The sequence below is a fragment of the Cnephaeus nilssonii genome, assembly GCF_951640355.1.
Source record: "Cnephaeus nilssonii genome assembly, chromosome: 16".
Taxonomy (NCBI): domain Eukaryota; kingdom Metazoa; phylum Chordata; class Mammalia; order Chiroptera; family Vespertilionidae; genus Cnephaeus; species Cnephaeus nilssonii.
This window is the reverse complement of record NC_137087.1, coordinates 25,824,619-25,831,076: the sequence shown is the minus strand read 5'-3', so window position 1 is coordinate 25,831,076 and position 6,458 is coordinate 25,824,619.

The following is a 6,458-nucleotide window of genomic DNA, read 5'->3' as shown; positions in this document are numbered from 1 at the left end:
CCACCAGTCAGACACCTGATGCCATTCCCGCCGCCTACAACAGCTCAAGGACATTTGGGATTCTGGAGAACTCTCTTCTGCTCCCTTACTTGTGAAACACTGACCTAATACAAAATTGATTCCATCATTGCTTTTCTGCCTTTATTTGACTAACTTTCCCCAGGTGTCAGCTTACTGGATAAGAAACCTGCCCTGAATTTCTACTTTCCTTGGCCTCCCCTCTGCTGAGCTTTGTTGAATAGAATGCCTGACTCCCGCCTAACTTGGCTCTCTTCATCCTGGCTCATGCTGAAGCAACTGGACAGCTTGGCTCAGAGTCCAAGGAGTTAGAGCCTGCGACCTTATTCCAACCCCTGCCCCTCCTCTGTGCCTGCCCAGTCTGGTTTTTGAATAGTTCTTGGCAAAACCCCCAGAGGAGTATAGAGCCACTAACAATAGCAATTCCCTTTTTAGCATGAAGCTCTTGATACTCGGGACTATGAATTTAGGAAAACCCAAAATAACCTATGTAATTATAGTGGGTTACCCTGACAGTCTATTTCTGCTATTACCAACATGAGAGTCACTCCAGTAGATATTTAGCTGCTTGTAGTGGAAAGAGTACTGGGCTTATAGCCAGACAGACCTAGATTCAAGACCTAGCTTGACTATTTACTAATTGTATGACACTGAGCAAGTCACTAATTTGAGCCCGTTGAAATCAAATGAGCAAATGTACACGTAAGTGCTTGGAAACCTGCAAAGTGTTATACAAAGTTGAGCTATTGCTATTGAGAGATGAGGATAATTTAAACGTTTCAGAAAAAGGAGAAATTTAAGTCTTCAGCCCTAGCAGGTTTGGCTCAGTAGATAGAGCATTGGCCTGCGGACTGAAGGGTCTCGGGTTCAATTCCAGTCAAGGTCACATGCCCGGGGTTGCAGGCTCAATCCCCAGTAGGGGGCGTGCAGGAGGCAGCCGATCAATGATTCTCTGTCATCATTGATGTTTCTATCTCTCTCTACCTCTCCCTTCTTCTCTGAAATCAATAAAAATATATAAAAAGAAAAAAATTAAGTCTTCAAGGAACACTTGAATCAACCTGGAGCAAGATGTTGAACACCATGACCAGTCTTAAAACCAAATGATTTAAAACTATAGTTTTCATTTCAAGTTAAAGGCTGTCTTTCCTTTTGTTCATGATGAAATTGAAATGGGGAAGGATTGAGTGGTTCCTTTCATGTGAAAAAGAAAAGCCACAGGCCAAAATGGAGTCACTTGTGCTAAAAGCCCATGATACCAAATTTAGATGTAATACCTAATCTAATTGGAGTTTCAACCTCTTCTAGGAGTGGAATTTTACACCAGTCAGTCTGGAATTTCCTGATCCTTACTATTGAGGTAATCTGCATATAAAACCCCACCTCACCCTAGGGAACTTGTCCTTGCCTTACAATCCACTCTTAATTTTGTTTTGTTAATCCTCACCATTGATAATTCCATTGATTTTTAGAGAGTGGAAGAGGCAAAGAGAGAGGAAGAGAGATAGATTGGTTGCCTCCTGTATGCTCCCCAACCTGGGCGGGGATTGAATCTGTAACCCAGGAATGTGACCTTGACCAGAAATTAAGCCCCAGACTTTTGATGCTTCAGCCAAAACTCTTAAGCCACACCGGCCAGGGCTCCACTCTTAATTTCTTAGCTCCATCTTCTTTCTGCCATAAAGACCTTCCTTCCATTTTGTACAATCCCTAAGAGTACCCTTCTATTTGCTAGATGGGATGCTGCCTAATTCATGAATCACTTAATAAAGCCAAATTTACTTGGCTAAATTTTGTTTTTTAACAACATCAAAAAATGCTATCACCAGAAGATAAGTCCTCATATTAGTAAGTACAGGAAAGAGGGTCATCTGCTTACACGCTAACAGGTGGTTTTCCCTGCAGTTAAGCCATTGTTTTTGTCCCTTACATTTTTTTAAAATATTTCTTTATTGATGTCGGAGAGGAAGGGAAAGGGATAGAGAGAAACACCAATGATGACAGAGAATCATTGATCGGATGCCTCCTGCATGTCCCCTACTGGGGATCGAGCCTGCAACCCGGGCATGTGCCCTTGGCTAGAATTGAATTCGGGACCCTTCAGTCCGCAGGCTGACACTCTATCCACTGAGCAAAACTGGGTGGAGCTGTCCCTTACATTTTTATTTTACATATAGTGAAAGAAGTTGGCTATTCAGACTTAGTCACATTTTTGTCCTATATCACTCTTGTGCATACATGAAAAGGGAATCATAGTAAAAGACATTGGTTAAAGGTTTCCTAAGGAATCCTGGCTGGGTAGTTCGGTTAGTTAGAGCACCATCCTGACACGCCAAGGTTGAGGGTTCGATCCTGGGACAGGGCAAATATAAGAATCAACCAATGAATGCATAAATAAGTGGAACAATTTTTCTCTCTGTTAGCATAAGAAACATTCAAACCTGTAAAGAATTTTTGTGAGTTTATTTGAGCCAAAGTGTTGACAATTGCCAGGAGGCAGAATCTCAACAGATTGAAATAAAGTTCCGGAGAATGGCAGTTTTGTACGTTGCTTTATACCTTATAATCAAAAGAGGAGACCTGCCCTAGCTGGTTTGGTTCAGTGGGTAGAGCATTGGCCAGAGGACTGAAGGGCCCCAACTTGGATTCCGGTCAAGGGCACGTACCTCAGTTGCAAGCTTGATCCCCCACCCTGGTTGGGACACGTGTGGGAGACAGACAACCAATCGATGTGTCTCTCTCACATCAATGTTTCTCTCTCTCGCTCTCTCTCTCTCTCTTTCTCCTTCCCATCCACCCTCCTCTAAAAAATCAATGGAAAAATATCCTCAGGCAAATATCCTCGGCCCTAATGGTGTGGCTCAATGGTTGAGCTTCTATCTATGAACCAAGAGGTCACCGTTCAATTCCCAGTCAGGGCACATGCCTGGGTTGCAGGCTCCATCCCCAGTACAGGACATGCAGAGGCAGCCGATCAATGATTCTGTCTCATCAATGATGTTTCTATCTCTCTCTCTCTCCCTCTCCCTCCTCTCTGAAATCAATAAAAACATAAAGAAAAAAGAAGAGGAGACTAAGTGGGTTAAATGAAATCCACTGGCAATAGATTAGGGAGGCGGGAGAAAGCAAAGCAGCGGAAACCTCTGGGATTGGATAAAAAGTAAAACGATAGACACATACTTATCTGCTGTTTCCTTTTACTTAGGTGGGTGCAGGCTAGTTAACAGTCAACAATGAACTAAATAACAATGAGGGGATTTGTGGTCTCTGCAGAGCTATGTCTGTTCTTTGAGGGGTCCTAAAAAAGGAAAATTACTTTGACATTCCAACGATAAGTTATTGTAGATGCAAAAAGACATAGGCTCAGTTAAGATAAATAAAGATTGACCTTTGTCAGGGAAGATACTGGGCTAGGGCAGTGGTCGGCAAACTCATTAGTCAACAGAGCCAAATATCAACAGTACAACAATTGAAATTTCTTTTGAGAGCCACATTTTTTAAACTTAAACTTCTTCTAATGCCACTTCTTCAAAAGAGACTCGCCCAGGCCGTGGTATTTTGTGGAAGAGCCACACTCAAGGGGCCAAAGAGCCGCATGTGGCTCGCGAGCCGCAGTTTGCCGACCACAGATCTAGGGAGAGTATGAATTGAACCTCGTAGCATACCAGGAACTTCTCTAATGTGGCAAGTCCCTCAGTGGTGGCCCATTTAGGTTTGGATTCTTTCACACGGAATGCATTTTCCAGGTGAGCCTCAGAGAATACCAAGGACCAGCTTTTAGATGTTCTCTTAGAGCTCTCTGGTTCTATCTTGCTAAGTCACAGTGGAGATTTACCTTTAACTGGACTTTTCTCATCTCTGATTCAGTAATAGGAATGTCCACTGTGTCCCCAGCTGGGACGGCCTGGTGATTTCGGTAACCCTCCACTGATGGTCTCAGGAGATAAACGGGCTTATTCAATAGGTAAAGAAGTCTTCCATGTGTCTGAAAAGATACACACCTACAAGTAGAAAAATAGCCAGCAGCAAGCTTCGGGTCTTTCTGCTGTTTCCTAAACTTCAAGGAAAGCAGCCAGAATAGGCCTAAAATCTTTGTATGCTTGTAACCTCTTCCTTTGATGACCTGGCTATGTACAGCATGCATGCTCTTCATAGCCTGGAGCTGGTCAGACCAACAGCATGACAGCAAGTGGCAGTGAAGAGGGTTGGCGGATGAAATCTTTGTGTACATTGGACATGGTTGTGTACACCCATCATGCCTTCTCTTTTGCTGATCTGGATGAAATTGATCTCAAATATTGGTGTGTGCTTGAATATGTGGACGGAAGGGGCCACATGCTGACCTGACAAGCTCAGGGAAGGCCTGCATGACAGTCTTGCAAACTCAGAGACCTACAATAACCACAAAGGATGGTCTGAAATTAGACTTTAACTAAAAGCAGTTATGGTCTCTATCTTCTCTGACAAGGTCAACCTTTACCTTAACTGAGCTTATTGTCTTTTTGCATCTATGATAACATATAATTGAAATGTCAGGGTAACTTGTAACTTCCCTTTTTTTCAGACCCCTCAGGGCACAAACAAATGCGCTGGGTGCCAGGACAGATACCACAAATTCCTTCATTGTTATTGTTATCATGTTAATTGTTGACTGTTAGCTATCCTGTACACATCTAAGTAAAAGAAGTATGTGTCTATCATTTTATTCTTTATCCTGTCCCAGAGGTTCCCTCCTCCTTTTGCTTTCTCCTGCTTCTCTAATCTATCACCAATGGATTTCGTGTAACCCACCTACACCTCTTCCTTTGATTGCAATGTATAAAAATAGATGAAAAACCGCCATTCTCTGAAGCATTATCTCAATCCGTTGAGATTCTACTTCCTGGCAATTGTTGACAGTTTGGTTCAAATAAACTCACAAAAATTCTTCACAGGTTTGAATGTTTTTACGTTGACAAGTATACCATACTCTCCTTTTTGTCTAGTTGTCACTGAAGTTCCCCTTAGAGGTATTAAACACAGCTACTGTGTATTGATTAGGGCGGTGACATGAATTCACTACTCCTAGTTATAGTTTATCAAGAAAATTCTGCCTCTGGATTTTACCCCCAAAAGTGTCTGCAATAGTTTTCTTTGCCACATATCAGAGAATCACAAATGTAGTGACTTAAAACAACACATATTTATTATCTCACAAGTTACATGGGTCAAGAGTCTGGCTTTTTTTTTTTTTTTTTTTAAGAGTCTGGCTTTTGATGGGTCTTCTGCTCAGGCTCTCAAAAGGCTGCAATCAAGGCATAGGCCAGGGTTGGGGTCTCACCTAAAGCGAGGGGGTCTCTTCCAAGCTCACACAGCTTTTGAAAACAAATACATTTCCTTGAAGCTATGTAACTCACGGTACCTCTATCACATCTCCCGGTTCCCTTCACAGCATAAATCACAATTATTTTTTACTAAAGGCCTGGTGTACAAAATTTGTGCACTCAAGGGTGTGTGTGTGGGGGGGGGGGGGGGAGGGGGGCGGCCCCTCAGCCCGGCCTGTGCCCTCTCGCAGTCTGGGAACCCTTGTGGGATGTCCGACTGCCGTGGAGCCAGGAGAGGCTTCTACCACCACTGCTGCACTCACCAGTCATGAGCCCAGCTTCTGGCTGAGCAGAGCTCCTCCTCTGGGAGCGCACTGACCACCAGGGGGCAACTCCTGCATTGAGCGTCTGCCCCCTGGTGGTCAATGCACGTCATAGCGACTGGTTGACTGGTCGACTATCTGCCCCCTGGTGGTCAGTGCACGTCAAAGCTAGCGGTTGAGCAGTCTTAGCATATCATTCGCATATTATGCTTTGATTGGTTGAACGGATGACTGGACACTTAGCATATTAGGCTTTTATTATATAGGATTGTCAGTGAATTCCTTGACAGAAAGAACCCAGCACAGTGGTTTGGCAAATAATTGTTAAGAGTCAAGTATTATATTTGGCTATTTGTGACCCATATTATTTTCTTTTATTAGTTTGTCAGCAACTTGAGGGCAGAGCACTGATTCATTGTCTCTGGAAAAGGGGGTGATTCTAGTCCAGCACATGGTTTAGCATTGCTCAAATCTGACTTAAAAATAAGCCCAAGCAAGATAGAACAAATAAAAATAAAAACAAACCAACAAAAAGTAAAAATAAGTCCAATTAGAGTGAACTTGGGAAAAGTCAGACTGGAAGGAAACTGGGAGAAGCCCACAGCCACTCAACTCCCAACAACCTCACGTGACGGCAGAAGAGACAGCCAAAGCTGAAGATAAGCATCTCGCGAGAGGAACGATAGACCGCGAGAAAGTGCACGTCCGCCCGTGACCCGCCTTCCCTGAACCCCGCCCACAACCCGTCCTCACTCCCACCTTGAACCACCGCATGTGATGTCACGACGCGTGCGTGGCCCCGGCGCAGGGGGCG